Source organism: Carlito syrichta, unplaced genomic scaffold (genome assembly GCF_000164805.1).
Source record: "Carlito syrichta isolate Samal-C Ts95f unplaced genomic scaffold, Tarsius_syrichta-2.0.1 Scaffold314262, whole genome shotgun sequence".
Taxonomy (NCBI): domain Eukaryota; kingdom Metazoa; phylum Chordata; class Mammalia; order Primates; family Tarsiidae; genus Carlito; species Carlito syrichta.
In genome coordinates, this window is record NW_007258358.1 from 254,350 (window position 1) to 272,158 (window position 17,809).

Genomic DNA, 17,809 nt, shown 5'->3' on the forward strand with positions numbered 1-17,809 from the left:
GTGCTTACGATCAGGCTGGAAGGAAATACCAACTTTCAGTTAAAAGCTGGTGGAAGTAAAAATGTCTGTTGTTCCCACTCCAAGTCTCTGCATGCCCCGAAGTCCACGACTGGGCCCTGCAACAAGCCCCTGGGCCATGAGATCAACAAATCCAAAGATTCCAGAGTCTAGATGACAGAAGAGCCTAGATGCTTTCAAAGCAGAGGGCCCTTCAGTGATTGTGAATCCCAGGAACACCGGCTGATGTAAGCCAGAAGCCTGAAGCAAGACAAGCCCAGGGTCCTGGCTTGACATTCCGCCCACTGTGGGTAAGGCGGCTTTCAAGGAAGTCTTCAGAGATCGCCCGGTCCAAGCCCACTCCTAAGTCTAGAAACTGTGCTTCCAACAGCTTGTTCTACAGAAAACCCAAGAGCAGTCACTTCCAGAAATGCTGCCACGGATTGTTTCCCAGAGGAGTGGGAGTGATCATTTTCAGGACAAGCGACTCTTCTGCACAAAGCACCAAAACTCACAGGGGCAACTTTAGTCAAAGCAAAAATTTAGAAAAAGGACAAGATTTTTTTAAAAACTTATCAGAAATCTGCAGGTCAAAAGACACCTCCCAGACTCTAACACAGAGGCACAGATTAAAAAGGAGGCCAGGTGTGGTGGCTCACGCCTGTAATCCCAGCACTTTGGGAGGCCGAGGTGAGGGGATTGCCTGGACCCACGGGTTCGGGAACAGCCTGGACAACTTGGCAAGACCTCATCTCTATGATAAATCAGAAAAAGATTAGCCGGGCAGGGTAGCACATGCCTATAGTTTTGGCTTCTTGGAAGGCTGAGAAGGAAGGGTCACCTGAGCCCCGGAGGTCAACACTGGGGTAGTCGTGAGCGTGGCACTGCACTCCAGCCTGAGCGATGGAGACACCAATTCAAATAAATAAATAAATAAAGGCAATAATGTTCAAAAGAGCCACCGCACATGTTGGCATTCAGTCATTTTTTTAACAAAATACACTAAGTTATCCGTGTGGATGAATGCAGTTGGATCTCTTTAATCTCGGTAGTTTGGGGAAGGGTGGAGCAGTAAGTAGTCTGTCTCCCCTGCACCCTCAAACCACACCACTACTGAATGGGGAGAGTGTGGTGACAGGGAAGAGGAACAGCTACTGGCCTTAAACCTGACCTTGTACCTACCCAGGAGGAAAGTCAGTCACACCCCACCCCCCCCAAAGAGCCTCTGGAACCTTTGTTCAGTCAGCCCAGAGACAAAGGGTCCCTTTGAGACACCGCCCAAGCCAGCTTCTGTGCCAACTCCTGCTCTGCCCACACCTCCATGCACACGCACGTCTGAAGCCTCTCCTACACCCGGGCAGACCCAGGTGAGGCTCAGCAGGTTGGGTGGGAAGGGTCACATTCCTCCCAGAGGTGCTCAGCCCCCAGGCACTGGGCTGGAACCACTGCACTCGCCCAGCCAACAAACAGGACTTCCTCCAGCAGCACCTGAGGCAAGGGACCCCCTAGACCCCAAGCCTGAAGAGACCTTTCCAGGCCCCCCCACTTCAACAGGGGATTTGACCAAGGGCGTGGCATCGCAAAGCCTGAGACAGACACACGTGGCAACCATGGAGTTCGCCGATATTTTATTTGCTCAAACTTCATACATTCTATGGGGGTCTCAGTGTCTGTCTGTCTCTCTCTCTGTCTGTCTCTCTCTTAAACACACACACACATAACAAAACCATCTTCAGACCAGTCTCTCTCTTAAACACACTTAAACACACTTAAACACACACACACACACACACACACACACACACACACACACACACATAACAAAACCATCTTCAGACTAGCCTGGCACTTAGAGACCTCTCCTCTATCTAGCCCATCTGACCCTTCCACAGTGGGGTTCTCAGCTATAATTCCACTTTCTCCCTCTACTGGAACTCTGAGCCCAACAACCTAAAGATGAGGTTATCCAGAGAGCAAAGGACTGGCCTTGGGTGTGTTCAAGGAGCCACTCAGATGGAGATGCTTGAGAAGTGGTTAAAACCCTGGGAGGAGAGGTCAGGACAAAGGAGTGGTCAGGACAAAGGACAAGGGAGACTTGGAATGAGAGGCTCCCAGCGGGGAAGAGGTTGGACAGAGGAAAAGAGATGGGTGCCTGACTCCTCCTGGCCGGCACGTTTACACATTTGGAAGAAAAGAAAAGGGTTCAAATGCTGATTCACAGCGGAGGTTCTCAACTCTGGATATGCGTCAGCATCACCTTGGGAACTCGCTCAACAGGAAGAATTCCAGCCTAATCCGTCCCAGAAGACTGAGTCAGCAGGTCCCAGGAGTTTGCACTTCAACAGATCCCAGGACCACATTCTAGAAACACTGTGCTGGGGCACCATCCGATCGCACCCTCGCCAGCAGCACCCAAGGGCTGTGCTGCAAGGACTTCTGCCCCACTGAACATCTGGATCCCTGGGGGAGAACAGAATTCCAAAAAGAACCAAACGCAGACACCATGCCTCGAGGAGCTGGAACCCAACCCCCTGCTCCTTAAGGGACTTCCCTTCAGAGACTGCAGTGTGGAAAGAGACCAAAGGAGTCACTTCAGAGTGGAGAAACTGACAGACACCGCCTCAGCCAGGCAATCGAGGTCAACATCAACAGTCAGGCTGACAGCACGGACCGTGGGTATGAAGAGATGAGAAGGTCACGTTACCTTGGTGCTCTTCCTCCCAAAAGCCACAACCCCAGTCGGATCAAGAGAAGAACCTCTGGCAGCTCTCAACTGAGGTGCGGTCTACAACACCTGACCAGTGCTCCCCAAAACTGTCTGGGTCATCAGGAGCAAGGAGAGTCTGAGAACCCGTCACAGAGCAGAGGCGCTAAGGAGACAAGACGACTCAATGAAACACAGCGTGCTGGATAAGAACCTGGGACAGAAACGCATCAGGTAAAAATTTAGAAAGTCCGGACAAAGTACAGACTTGACTCAACAAGGATGCACCTCAGTAATGTAAGGTGCCAGCAAGGACTCTGCTATATCTCTGGGACTTTTCTGTAAATCTAAAAGCTATTCTAAAAATCAAAGACTAAAATAGATGGGTGTTATGTGTTTTTATATGTAATGTTATGCAGTATATAAATGCCTGTCTATATGCATAACATAACGTGGTTGACGTTCAACAAGAACAAAAATGTACTCAGTAAAACACCGCCGTCAACAAAAGGAGATAAATGCACCTATTGATTAGGGGAACACACTGATGTGAAGTTATTACATAGCTGAGACTCAACACAATTCTTTTGCTGTTCTTCAGACAGAGAACACATGGTGTGTAGTTGAATATGCAAAAATGATCAATACTGCATGAGTCTGTAAACAAACAAAAAATCTTGCTCCCTTGAATGAAAACCTAACTCACGTAAAATTCCCTCCTGAGGCCCAAGAACCAGTAATCCTTAAAACTTCCTGTCTTCACAAAATTCATATCTCAAATTAAATCCTTATTATTCTCAAATTAAGGTCATTGAAAACACTAAGCATTAACTGAGTCTACACTCATCAATTATAGTATATCACAAAAACCATTTCATATTAAGTCCACGTCACCAAAAGCTTAGGGCGGGTGGAATGGCTCAGTGTGAAATAGAGGACAAACCACTAATTATGATTTTACTCGTATGGAATGCTAGCATTAATTTAGTTTCAGATGCTGAACAGAGTTTAAATATAAACCCTGAAATCAGTCCACCTTGGAATACAATTTTGTAACAACTTACTGTCACAGCGGTACAGTGGTCTGGGTACTGGATTGAACAGAAGTCAACAACTCGAAACACTGCATTTAAAAAATACAAAAAAGAACACCTGTAATGAGGTAAGGATAAAAGGAGGAAAAAAAACAAACCTGCAAATTGTCGGGCCAGGATTGATTTGCAATATTCATTCCTAATCCATGAGAAGTGGTAATCTAATTAAACAAATCCTTTCTATATTAAATGCAATGGCACTATGCATATATGCTATCAACAATTAAAAAAAGAAAATAAGGAAGTATCAGTGTCCATCTGACACCAGCATCCTACTAAAAGCACCAACATGTAGCTCCACTCATCTTTAAGAGACAAAGGTTGCAAGCAAACAAACAACATGTAAGTGGAGTTCACGTGATCTGAAAACTGACCCCCAAGTCAAGTGCTCATCCTCAGCCAACCGACAGCCTGACTCTCACCCAGGCCCTGGAGTGACAGCAGCCACCCTGGCGTGAGGGACGAACAGGGCTGTGCCCCGGCATGGCAGCGACCAGGGCTTACACCCGGCTGCAGAAAGACCCCTGCCCAGGTGACAATCCCAGTCTGAAGAGCTGCTGAGGGTCTTGAGGAAAATGTGATCCTTCCCCGGATTGCTTTGAACGAATTCCACCGGCCTTGGCAGGGTTGCGGGAGAGAGGATTCCCCTAGTGTCTTCCGCCACACAGAGGCATGGAGCGCAAAGCAGTCATGTTACAGATACTCGTCATTAAGGTGAGAGCTGACTGTGGGCTTGTAAAAGCTCCGTGCTGGTTTACAGGCTCCCTGCGGGCAGCTCTGTCTGGCTCTGTGATGGACGCCCACAGCACCCACAGTGCCTGACCCACAGCGGGCACTCAGGAGGTGTTAATTGTAGGAACCCAACTTAGTGGCAAGACAACCGGAGAGCAGTCCCGTGGGTAGCCCAGATCAGGAGGAACAAAGCTGCTTTCTCTACACCTCCACATCCACACTCCTCCAGGCCTCCTGACTAGACTCACAGGAAAGTAACAGCAACATCAACATCGTCAGCTCATTCCATGCTGCTCTGTAGAAAAACTTCTCTGACAATCAAGGAACTCCCCCAAGCCCATGTGAACACAGGCAAAGGCGGCGCTACAAAGGGTCTTAAAGAACACTAGCGGCAACCCTTGGTTTCCTGGCAGGTAAAGCCGCTCAAGAGAGGGTTAAAAATTAGTCGTGCACCTTCAGCGGAAGAAAAGAGCCATCGACATCTCTAGCCATCACAGGAATCAAGATGCGTGCAGTTCAGATTTAGACAAGCTACTTTGATTTGAGGGAGGAAATTTCAACCACAAAATACACCATGAGGTTCAGGGTCTGCCGCTCCAGGTTTGGTGCCCACCGCCAGGACCCCTGCAGGCAGGCAGTCACTGTGCCCAGGGAGCGACTCCCACTTTCCTCATCCACACTGGGCTCCCTCTACCCTCCGGTGTGAGATCAAAAGGCAACAATGCGTGCACAAGTCACAAAGGGACACAGACATCGTTTCCTAGCACCTGACACACGATGGACCACAGAGAAAAAGACAAGACTGAATGTACTTTTGACTCTCTCCACCAAGGAAAGTTCAAAAACTTGCAAAGTGCCAATTCTGTGTTTGCCCAAGTAACAGAACAGGAGGACAGGGCACAAAAGGCAACAAAGTCAAAAAGAAGATGGACAGAGTAGGAATAATGCATACAAACAGATCTCTACAGCCAAGGGAACTTCCAGCTGGCAGCTCTCTTTGTTTCTAGGCATATCCCACTTGATCAAGTAAGGTCTAGAGAGGAAGAAAAAAATTAAGACAGCATCATACTCTAGGCCAGCTAATAGGCGGCTTTGTGGACACTGGGAGTCAGCCACTAACAACCGAATGAGAATTCTCCCCTTCCTTTTTCCCCTTTGTAAGGTCTAATTTGGGATGTTTTTGTTCTGTCTCTCCTGAAGAGTTTATTTTAAAACGACACAAAGAAGGAAATTAAACATTCAAAAGCTAACGTGTGACCAGCTCAAAAATGATCAGGCCGGACCCTGAATCCTATGAACTTCAGCAACAATAAAAAACAAATTTTTTTTTCTACAGACAATCATCAATGGAAGGCTTCTGAGCTAAGAAAGCAGATGTTCTTAATTAGCCAAACTCTGAAAATCAATTACTTGTTAAAAGTAATTGATAAAAGCCTCCCTATTATTTCTGTGTCAGTGGGCGTTCTCAGGGAATGTGTGCTTATCACCTCTCAGCCGGATATCAAAATGTTTCCTGCAGAATAAGCATCTTGTATGTATGTGGTCCAAATATGGTGAATTTGAAAATAAAAAAGCAATGTATGCCACACTTTAATACTAACATGATTACAGATAAAGAAAAAATGGTTAGGTCAGTTACAAGAAAGTAAGTTTTTCCTTTCCCATTTAACTGCGTTTCGATCTCTAAATATGTGTTCTTTTCCATTATGTTTATTAAAATGAAAAAAAAAAACCTCCAAAAGGCAACTAGATGAAAGAATACATGTGCCTCTAATCCTGAAATATTCAAACAAAGCAAAGACACATTCACTTGTATCAAAGTTGCTCAAGTATCGATATTTTGAGTCAGTTAATCCTTTCCTGTGAAGGGTGTCCCTTGCACTGTAGAATGTTTGGTAACATCCCACAACATGCCAGGAGCACCCCTCAGCCATGACAATTAAAAATGTTTCCACACACTGCCAAATGCCCCATAGGCAAAACTGCCCCAACTGAGAACCACCACTGCACTCCAGCCTGGGCGACAGAGTAAGACTTGGACTCAAAAATACATACATACACACACACACACATACTATTCTTTAAAAAGGTATCTTTATATTTGCAAAAGCGAATTTCTTCTATTTTCCAATCCAAATCTAATAAAAAGATTCGAAAATGAATGGGAAGGCACTATATTCATGTGCAGTGTGTTGAAAACATATTTTCTTCCTTAGACATGGAACCAGAGACATTCACGAAAAGAGTATGTACTTCCTTTTTTTTTTTTTGAGTTGGAGTCTCACTCTGTCGCCCAGACTGGAGTGCAGCGGCCACTCCCGGCCGCCATAGCCTCCACCCGCTGGGCTCCGGCAATCCTTCCGCCTCAGCCTTCCAAGTAGCCAGAATGACAGGCGCGCGCTACCACACCCAGCTAATTTTTTATTTATTGTAGAGATGAGGTCTCGCCAAGTTGCCCAGGCGGGTCTCGAACCCACGGACTCAGGCAAGCCACTTACCTCGGCCTCCCAAAGCACGGGATTACAGGCTGAGTCACCGAACCCGGCCAAGAGCATGTACTTCTTAGGAAGAAGGAATCCACTATACTGAGCACAATGGCTAAGGTACACAAGGTGTTGGCACCATCAAGTTTAAGGAACCACATATTCAGCACGAGACCCTTCATCCACAGGTGGTCAATCAACTGAGCTGTAGTGCTACCCAGGAAAGCTTCAAGATGAAAATTACAACAGCAGCAGTCTGACTCCTTCCCTCTCTACTGTTTTCTTTTTTTAAATGATAATGTTATCATGTCTTCATAGTCTCCACGGGGTCATGTCTGCCGAACCAAATAAAATATACCTAGTACAGAAACAATGACAAAGAAACGGAAGCAAGATTTAATTCAAGGGAAGAGCAAATCTTCTAAACCAAGCTTGGTAGGTCCTAAGAAGATAGTAACTGAAGCATGTAAGGAAAAAACCATGTGAGTGCAGGTAATAAAGACAGATGGAAAACAGACCAGCTTTAAAATAAGTGGTCAATGGAGGAGACCACATGGGGTGAGTCACATGCAAATGTGAAAAGAGAGAATCAAGAGAGGAAAAAAGAAAAATGGAAATGAATGGAAAGAAAAATCTGCTAGGTCCTGCTCCTCAGCTGTTTCTTTTTTTAAAAGAAAGTCATTTGGCTAGGCTTGGTGGCTCAGCCTGTAATCCCAGCACTTTGGGAGGCCAAGGTGAGTGGAATGCCTGAGCCTGCGCGTTTGAGACCAGCCTGGGCAACTTGGCACGATCTCATCTCTACAATAAATCAAAAATTAGCCAGGCATAGTAGTGCATGCCTGTAGTTCCAGCTACTTGGAAGACTGAGGTGGAAGGATCGCCTGAGCCCAGCAGGTCGACGCTAGGGTGACAGTGAGTATGCCACCGCACTCCAGCCTGGGTGACGGAGTAAGACTCCAACTCAAAGAAAAAACAAAATCATTTGATGAAAATTCACTATTCACCTATGAGAGGGATTCCAAAACACCCGGAATTTATTTATAAAAAATTGTGTGTTTATTCTTACATTTTTAAGCTACGGTCACCTTCAAAGAACTCTCCATTTGATGTAATACACCTACTAGGATGCTTTTTCCCCTGCTCAAAACAGCTTTTGCACTTGTCAGTTTTGATGGCTTTTAGTGCTTCTGCCAATTTTTGTTTCACCTCTTCCACACTGGAAAAACGTTTCCATTTGAGGAATTTTTTCATCCAGGGAAACAAAAAAAGGTCACCCAGGGCAAGATCAGGTGAACAGGGAGGGCAGGGCATGGAGGTCAAGCCATTTTTGGTCAAAAAATGCTGAACACTCATCATGGTACGGGCAGGTACACTTGTAAATCACCCATCAAGAAATGGGCAAATACACTGAAAGATTTCCACACACAAAAAAAAACTCACTGACAGCAGAATGCAACCATTCGCAGCAATGCTGAACATTCACCCAGAGGGGGACATCTGGACGACAAGTGACCCACACTCCAAAAAATAATTCTGTTTTTTGAGGGTCTCCCCTCGTATATCAAATTTCCCAAGAACTGTCTCTAAAACAACTCCTTAAATCCCTTACTTTTTTATTTCTGTTTTTAATCGCTTAAAAATATTCAAGCAGCTTGTGGTTTTTATGTCAATGTCCCCAAGCTGGCTTCTATCACTTTGAGCACTAGAAAAAAGGGCTGTTTATCTAGTTCAGTTGACCACCCCAACACACACACATGCACCCCGCATGCTTGAGGACACACACACACACACACACACACACACACACACACACACTTGAAAACAGGAATAAAATCCTTTCAAGTCATTGTCCTCAAAAGAAACACAGCTGGCAAGAAGGGAAGAGAAACAGAGATAGCAACTGCTGTCTTCTGGGTCCAGGCTCATAAGTGACATGACTAAAATATTTGTTGACTTGCAGACATCCTGAAACAGTCAGCCAAAATTCATAAGATATTAAACAGAGACACATCCTTTAAGGAAAATCGATAGAAACATGGGTGGACTTTGTCCCCTAAGATGGCCACGGCACCTTTCAAGGCATTTCCCTGGATCTCACCCCCCTTCTAAAGCATTTTTCACTACCTGGCCCCCCCACCATTGCTGGGTGAATTATTAAACTTGTTTAAGTAAAGAAATCGTTGCTGCTACTCAGCGTGGAACCTGCTATGTACGGAACTGGCCACACGAGAGGCAGCATGGCCGCAAATCTAAGCCCGTGAACTGAAAGACCCTGCCCCAAACTGGAAACACGCAGAGCTTCTCCTCACAGTCGCCCCTCAGCCCGTCTGCTCCAGGGGAGGCTGCCCTACCCTCTGATGGTCCCAGCGGTCCTCCCAACACAAAAGGTTGCCTTGGGAGGGTCTGGCACAGATGACACTCACCCGGAATGGCAGCTGCTGTCAGAGACCCCATCGGGACCCCGGAACAGCAGTCTTTAAGAATCCTGCCTGAAACCTCACCTAGCCTCTCTTATGACTGAGAGGGAGATTCCAGAGCCATCTGGGAATTCTTCACAATCTTTCCAGGTAGCATAAGAGAGCAATGGAAAAGGATTTGGTATGTACAGCTACATTTTCAGCGAGAACCTACCTATCCACCTTCACCTGAATAGTAGGAGTTTAGCAGTGGAAAACGGCCTCCCATGAGGAATTCCAACAATACCTCGGAACCAGCTGGAAAACGAGAAGGCCCTCACTCCTGCTTCACTGGTCCCACTGTGGCAGGGACAGGGTAAGGCAGGGACCCACCACACAGCTGTTTATGAAGAGACACGTCACCCTGGCACATACAATGGCGGCTCACAGCAGGCAGCAGGCCGTGCCGGAGTTCACACGCTGTGCCGCAACAGAAAAGCCTCCCCACTCACCGGGCGGCACGAGCGTCTCTCCAGCTGCAGGTGTCTCCCCCGGGGATGCCGGCACTCATGGCAGAGCTGGAAAGCGCCACAGGTGGACGACCACAGGCACAAGGCACAGGGTGAGGAGGGATGGATGGAGCCAAGGATGTCTTTCTGTGAGGACCTTCACAGCTTCCCCTCCATGACCACTCACACAGGCACTAGCTATTCATGACGTCCTTCCAAAGTCCAGGGCCTCCTCCACAGCGTGGCTGATAAGGCGTTCCCAGAAGGGACCTGTATTCAGGCTCCACTCCCCATCAGTGATTTCCCATCAGTGTTTCTCAACCCTTATGCCATCATAAAAGTGTATGGTTGTCGGGCTCGGTGGCTCAGCCTGTCATCCCGCGCCTTGGGGAGGCTGAGGTGAGTGGATCGCCTAAGCCCGCGGGTTTAAGACCCGCCTGGGCAGCAAGACCTCATCTCTACAGTCAATCAAAAAATCAGCCGGGCGTGGTAGCGCATGCCTGTCATTCCGGCTACTCAGAAGGCTGAGGCGGAAGGATCGTCGGAGCCCAGCGGGTCGAGGCTGTGGTGGCCGGGAGCGGCCACTGCACTCCAGTCTGGGCGACCGAGTGAGACTCCAAGTCAAAAAAAAAAAAAAGTTTATGGTTCCTCCTTGCAAATGTTCAGACACATCCCAAAGAAAAGATGGCGGGTTCGCTTGGCGGGTAAGAGCGGAGGCTCGGAAGCCAGACAGTCAGTCTGAACTCCAGGCCTGCCACTGACTGGCCATGGAACTCAAGGCAAGGCAGCCCATGGTGCCTCCTCTCCTTGTCCATAAGATTAAAACAGAAAGCACCATACCCACTTTCTGCGGGGACTCAATGAGTTATTACTATGTGTAAAGTGCTTAGGACAGCAATCACCATGTGGGGTGTGTGTGTGTGTGTGTGTGTGTGTGTGTGTGTCTGTCTACATGTGTGAAAGGAGAGGCTAATGATCACACACACAAATGCGGTTAAGGATTAAGTACCTAGGTATCAGAAACATGCTAAATACTGTCAATGAGTGGACAAAGACGCCGTGGCACGTATACACAGTGGAATACGATTCAGTCATAAAAAGGATGCACACGTCTTGTGCAGCAACACGGATGGAACTGGTGGCTCTCCTCTTAAGCGAAACAACGAAGACAGATGACCAAACCCGCCGTGCTCTCGCCTTTAAGAGGAAGCTAAACATGTATGTAGCCATGGCCGTCGAGTGTGGAAAGGCAGCCTCACAGCCTGTTGAACAGACACGTGAAGGGTGAGGAGGAGGCGGGGGGTGGATGATGGGAAACGACTTCATGGGTACAACGGACATCATCTGGGTGACAGATACCCTGAAAGCCCTGACTTCACCATGCAATCTACGCAGGTATGAATATTACACTTGAATCCCATAAATGTATCCGAATGTAAAAGAAAAAGAAACATGTCAAATACTGATGCACAAAAAAGCTATCTTACATGTGTCATATAACTTCTATCATTCCACACACATTTTAAAACATTCGTAAAAGGAACAAGGTATTTTGATTGCGCTATTCGGTTTTAACCAAATCTGACTTCAGTGTTCTAAAACTTAGTGCTTGAGATGTTTCGTTCTTCCTTATATTACAAAGGTTATACCTTTCCTGATAAAGCACAATAATAATTGCATCATTATTCTATATTGTTTCCACTGTGCCTTTTTAACTATCTCAACTTTGGAAAACGGAGAACAAATGAAGCTTCAGTCATGAAGCATGTGTAGACCACACCCTCTGATGACGAGGTTGCCACCAGCCGCACGTGGCTACTGACCACACAAAAGGCAAGAAGGGGACCATCAACGTATGACGTAAGCCAGATTTTGAAGGCCTCACACAATTAGACAAACGTGAGTTACTTCACTAGTTATGTTTTATTTTGATTACATATAGAAATAAAGTACATGCATGTTATGAAATAAAATATATGATGAAAATTAATAACACTGTCATTGTCTCATCTCACACTTTTAATGTGGGCTACAAGAACATTTAAAATGACATCTGGGGCCAGGCATGGTGGCACACACCTATAATCCCAGCACTTTGGGAGGCCAAGGCGAGAGGATTGCCTGAGTCCAGGGATTCGAGACCAGTCTGGGCAACTTGGCAAGATCTCATTTCTGCAATAAATCAAAAAATTAGCTGGGCACGGTGGCACACATCTGCAGTCCAGCTACTTGGAAGGCTGAGGCAGAAGGATCACCTGAGCCCAGCAGGTCAAGGCTGCAGTGGCTGCGAGCATGCCACTGTATCCCAGCCTGGGTGATAGAGTCAGACTCTGATTCAGAAAAAAAGAACTACATCGGGTCTGGCATCTGGGGCTCACATTATATTTCAAGGGGACAGTACTGCTCTTGACAACCCAATCAGCTCAAGTGGCATTTGCAGGGAGCCACTCCACATTAAAACAGACGTACACCATTTTCTGCACATGGTGTCTCCTCCCACGAGGAAGAGCCAGGCTCAAGCATAGTCCCAGGCAAAGCTGGAGTGGTATAGGTGGGCATGACACTATCACAAGGTAACCCTGAACCCAAACTCAAACCCACCCCGATGGAGAGAAGTCTTTAAAAACAAACTGATTATAATAAACTTTGTTGTTGTGCCATCACAATTAGCAAACTGCTGCTCTGGGTGTGGCCACAGAGGACTCAGCAGCTCAGAATGTGTGAGTGTGGGGGTGGGGGTATATTTAGAGATTGGGGAAACAGGGAGCACAGGCATGCAGGTCACACCTGCCACACTGGACCTGGGACACTGATCTGAGGATGGAGAGCCACCACACAGGCCAAAGTTAGGATGCAGGCAGTGGGACCATTCGCAGGAGTGACTAGAAGGCTGTTTTGACATCCAAGTGAAAGAGAAAAGGAGGACAAGCTGAGATGTCAGAGACCTTTGGGGGGTGGAATCAAAAGGGGTTGATACCTGGGTGTAAGAGGTGAGGGAGACTTCAAGGATGACTGAGTCAGTGACAGGAAAAATGAGAAGACAGGCAGGTCAGGAGGCAGTACAAACAGTTTAGGACACTCAGAGTTTTAGACGAAATCATCAGTAAGAAGTAGGATAATCCATATGAATGAATGAAAGGACAAATGAAGGAGTGAACGAAGCATGAAGGAACACACAAATTTGGAGTCGGACAGCAGCCAGGCATGTAGACCCTTGCCTCCTGTCTGAACGAGGCAAACTGGCCGAGGTCAGACGCATTCATGCAGCGCCCAGGGTATACCTTACCAAACACTGTCACACACATTGCACAGAAGGACAAGACCGTAGTCACAGCAGCGACAGGCCCCGAGGGCACAGCCTCTCCAGTGGGGCTGCCAACGAGCCCACCTTCCAGCTTTTCTCTCTTCATCCAGGGACCAGGAAAGGCCCTCCTGGCCATACAAAGTCCAACACTTTCCTTATCTCTGATAGTTTATCATGGTCCTGACTAAAAGCAAACTAATCACAAAGAGCAGTGCCTGTGGCTAAACCTACCTACTTGAGAGGAAGTGTCAGCAAATGGAATTAAGACTTTTTCTAATCATGCGACTTAAACCTGGTCCGCCTTTGGAAGGCCAGCACCAAGGCTCCGGCCCTGGGACAGGGCGCTGTGACTGACCCTACTGAGCTGACAGTCCCTCCTTAAGTCTGACCATTCTGGAACCATCCCTGGCAGGTGTCCTAAAAGAAACACGGATTCCAGACCTGGGTGATAGAAGCAACAGGACTTCCTAAAATCATCGGCCTTGTTGTAGAGACAGAATTACACACCGTGATGGGCCGAACTGTGTCCCCCCCAGATTCAAATGCTGAAGCCCTAACCCCCAAGTGATGACATTTGGAGGCTAGAATTAAGGTTAAAAGAGGTCACGAGATGGGGCCAGGATCTGATAGAACTGATGATCTTCTAAGAGGAGGAAGAGACACGGAGCCCTCTCTCGCCACGTGCTCACACAAGAAAGATCACATGAGGACCAAGTTGGAAGACGAGCCCGGAAGAGAGGCCTCAGCAGAAACCAACCCTGATGCCCGTCGATCGTGGACTTCCAGCCTCCAAAACTGCAAGGGAATAAATGTCTGTAGTTCAACCTCCAGCTGTGGTGGAATCATCATAGCAGCCTGAGCAGACGGGTCCGTACACTGAACAGGAAGACGCCCACCTCAGCCCGAAGAGGCTGTCCAGGGTAACTCCAGTTCCTAACAACGAGGCCAGGCCACAAGCGCACCGCACTGCTCCCATCTGCCTCCTCTACACAGAGCCTGCTCCCACCAGTACCCCCACGCTTGGCGACACAGCAGAGGCAGAAGCCCAAGGACACTCTATTCCATGTACTGCCTCACAGAAAAACAACACTTCCAGTAAAACAATGTGATTCCTCCTCCACGGCAAGCCTGGCAGCGGCGCAGGGCTCTCGGAGAAAAGCAACCTGAGTTCAAGCTCTGCCATCCCTGGCACTGTCCCCAAGCCCATTTCCTCACCTGGAAACAGGGGCTGGAAGCAATCTTGGTGTTTTCCCAAAGACTCCGTGTGAGGGCTTGTGTGAAGAGTGAGCTGTAAACTAGAGATGACCCTACACGTATTCACGTATCTGACTCTCATCTCATCAGGGACTTCAGGTCCTCGGCAAGCAGCCAGCAGAAGCACCCACTTCCCAACAAGGGCTCGGAAGAAACCGCAGTGTTGAAATCCCGAGCACACACGAGGCTTCTTTTCCTAAAAACGTTGCAAATGGTAGAAAGGAGGGAGGGGACCCTAATCAGCTAACTTATCAGGCCAGGATAACCACTGTGGCCGGTGTTTCCCCTTCCGGTGGACTGGAAGGACCATAAACCTACTGAAAAGTAAGGCATTCGGCCAGCCCCCCGGTGCTTAAGCAGTTGGGTTTGTTTGGGGCTCAGTTCTTTGTTGCTTTGGTTTTTACATTTAGTCTCAGGACTACAAGGGAGTCATTTGACAGAGAATTTACCAAAGAGGCCATCAGACCAATTTCTCCCCCCACCCCCAGCCCCCACAAAGCCTTCCACAGTGTGACAGAGGTTCTGAGCAGAGATACCAGAACCGGAGCCTAGAGCCCTGCAGCCACAGGCTTAGAACGCAACAGTCGCAGATCCAGTAATTACATGTTGCACATCCACTGTGTGACGTACTATACACTAAGCGCCAAAACCTGTCTGCCCTCAAGGGGGTTAGTATCTGTGAAATCTATGGTCACAAAGAAACCACAGGGAAGAATGTCACCAAGACACAAAGAAAGTCTGTGGAGGCTCAAAGGCAAGTCACCGCCTCCGGCCAGCAGCTGGCAGGACACCGGGAGAAAAGGAACAGGAGATGACCACTGACACAGGTGAGAACCCAGGATACCGAGGGGACCGGGCAAAGGGGTCAAGCGGGACACAGAGGTTGGTCGGGGACAAGGACACAGCTGTGACAGCAGGGTGAAACAGCCACCTCAAAAGAATTTTGTCATTCCCACAGCTTCAAGGACTGAGTAGGAATGTACATGCCAGTATGTGTGTATGTGCGCCCACATGAATTTGTGTGTGTGTATGCTGAGCTGGGGTATAGCTTGCTAGTGTCAGTTTACCTTCAAAAATGAACGTACTCTGGGATATGTTCAAAGTGAAACACAGGAAAAAGGGAAAGAAAAGTCTGATTTTAAAAACTGTGCTATTAAAATGGCCTAAAGACATAAAAACCCATTTTCGCTGTGGCTGCATACTTTTGATAACCCGTTAAAAGGCTGTTCTGACCTCCTTCTGAGCTGCCTTAACTCAGGAATTTAACAACACACATGATATCATTTTATAGCTTGGGCCCTTTGAAAACGTGCCGCGAAGTATTTCCATCACTCATTTCAGGAAAAAGAAACCATTTGGAAGCGCCGCTCGCAGTCCCTCTGGGGGGGGGGAACTAATCTCCTAAGCCTGGGAAGTGAGCTGTGGGGAGTTTCCAGTCCATTTGTGAGAAAAGGTGGCCTACTTGTTTTGCCAAACATCACTGGCCACTCTCCCCTGCAGTTCCAGCAAGCACTCTTGAGCTCTTTGGTCATTAAGCCTCGTCTTTAATGTCAAAGAACCATTTCCACAGCCCGGTCTCCCCCAGTGCACAGGCAAGCCGGTCTGAGTAGTTAGCAAAATCAGCGTCCCATAGAGCAGCACAGCCTGACCCAGCCAGGGTAAATCAAGCTCACGCAAGTGATCGAGGAAGGGATCCAGATCATTCTGTGCCATCGGGGAGACGCGGGGTCTTTTAGAAGGTTATCCAGTCTGTGCACACGCGAGACTTCCGGGGTACTGACTATGGATGCCAGTGCGTTTCTCAAAGGCAGGACTGTGTACATAAGATCCGCTGTTGGGCGGAAAAGCTTAATAACCCCCATGTAAATGACGGGGGAGGGGGGAACACAGCAGGGTCAAACAGAGCAGGGATGAGGAGGATTTAAGTATGTCACGGGTGACAGAGCAAAAGTCCAAGCGCGAACAGTGAACGGCTGGACACTCACCTTTCACACGCCCCGCCTGCTTCGGAAGGAGCAGGATCTCCACAAGTGGGCAGAGGGGGTTACGGAGTCGCCCCTCTCCCGACCGCAGTCTGCCACCCAAGCTCATCCTGTGTTTCACCATCCATCCCCAAGTGTTTATGCAGCAGCAAGCAGCTCAGAGCCCGGAGAGGCCTCCAGGGGAGGAAGTGAACAGGGCACCTCCACGACGTCCCACCGCCAGAGTTCTCGATTTCAGCCTCATGGGAGCCCCCAGAAGACCACTAAGATCCGGCCACTTTCTTCAACCCACACGACCGCTAAAGAAACGCCAGGAGAGATACTGAGGTAGGAGGATCTTCCCTCGCTCTCGCTAAGCAGGGTGAACACCGGCTTCTCAGAAAATCCCGGCTCCAAACACCTAAACACCTACGTCTCCAGGCCAGTCTCCAGGTAAGTGAATGCCTTCTCCACGTGCCCAAGGACTGCCCTTCTCTTTATGGAGCCCCCCCGCCCCCCGCAGGCTGGCATCCTGTTATTAATTCACCGGTTTGTCTAGGAACACTGGGAAAGTGAAGGAAGGGAGTGCTTGGAAGCACAGCTGAGATCTGTTTTGGAAGTTAAAGCAGCCGGGGTGATTTCATGTTCAGCCACTTACGAGGCGCACACCGCCGTGGAGAAGGACAGCAAAAGCAGCGGCATAAAACACACCCGGAATTGCTTTCTTTCCTACACAAGATCCCTTCCGAGGAGGGCCTGGGCCTGGATCAGGAAGGGAGGTCCCTACCTGGGGTCCCAGCAAGCCACGCCCACCGGCCTCTCGGGATTCCGTTTCTCCTGGGGGCACAGGAAGGAGGGGGCTGAGGCGCCGTTTTAGGGCCGCTGGGCGCCGGCCCGGCCCCGCTGCCCCATCACGCAGATGCAAGCTCGGCCGGGGCAGCCTTAAACCCGTGGGCCTGACCAACAAAGCCACGTAAGGGGGACACGCCAAGCTGGGCGGCCCGAAGTGGCCGAAGGCTCCGCCAACCTCCCTGCCTTGTCCCCGCAGCCCGGACCGGGCTGGCCGAGCCGGGGTGCGGCGTCCCTCAGCCAGGGACCCCGGCAGCCGCGCCGGCCTGCCAAGCGATCCTGGCCGTCCGCCCGTTGAAGCGTTTTGCCACCGAAGCCCCTGCACACAATGCCAAGCTCACTGCGCTCGCGGGGGCTGCCGTCCGGGCCCCAGGAGCGGCTCGTCAGATGCTCCCGGAAACACCGGGGGCGGAGCCGCCCTGGCCACACGGGCGGGAGAGCGAGGCCGGGAAACTTCGGCTCGGAGGCCGCGGAGTCCCGGCAGTCGGGGCAGGGCGCGGAGCCGCCGCCGGCGCCAAAGCGCCCT

General features: G+C 49.1%; 1 protein-coding gene across 1 annotated transcript in view; it reads right to left on the reverse strand.

Annotated features, from left to right (window-relative positions):
- NCK2 (NCK adaptor protein 2) overlaps nucleotides 1–16,534 on the reverse strand; it is a 142,445-nt gene extending 125,911 nt beyond the window's left edge. The window contains exon 1 of the mRNA XM_008071276.2: nucleotides 16,459–16,534. The gene's annotated coding sequence lies outside the window, so the exon portion shown is untranslated. The remainder of the gene's footprint in view (nucleotides 1–16,458) is intronic.
- Between the last annotated feature and the right edge of the window lie 1,275 nt (nucleotides 16,535–17,809).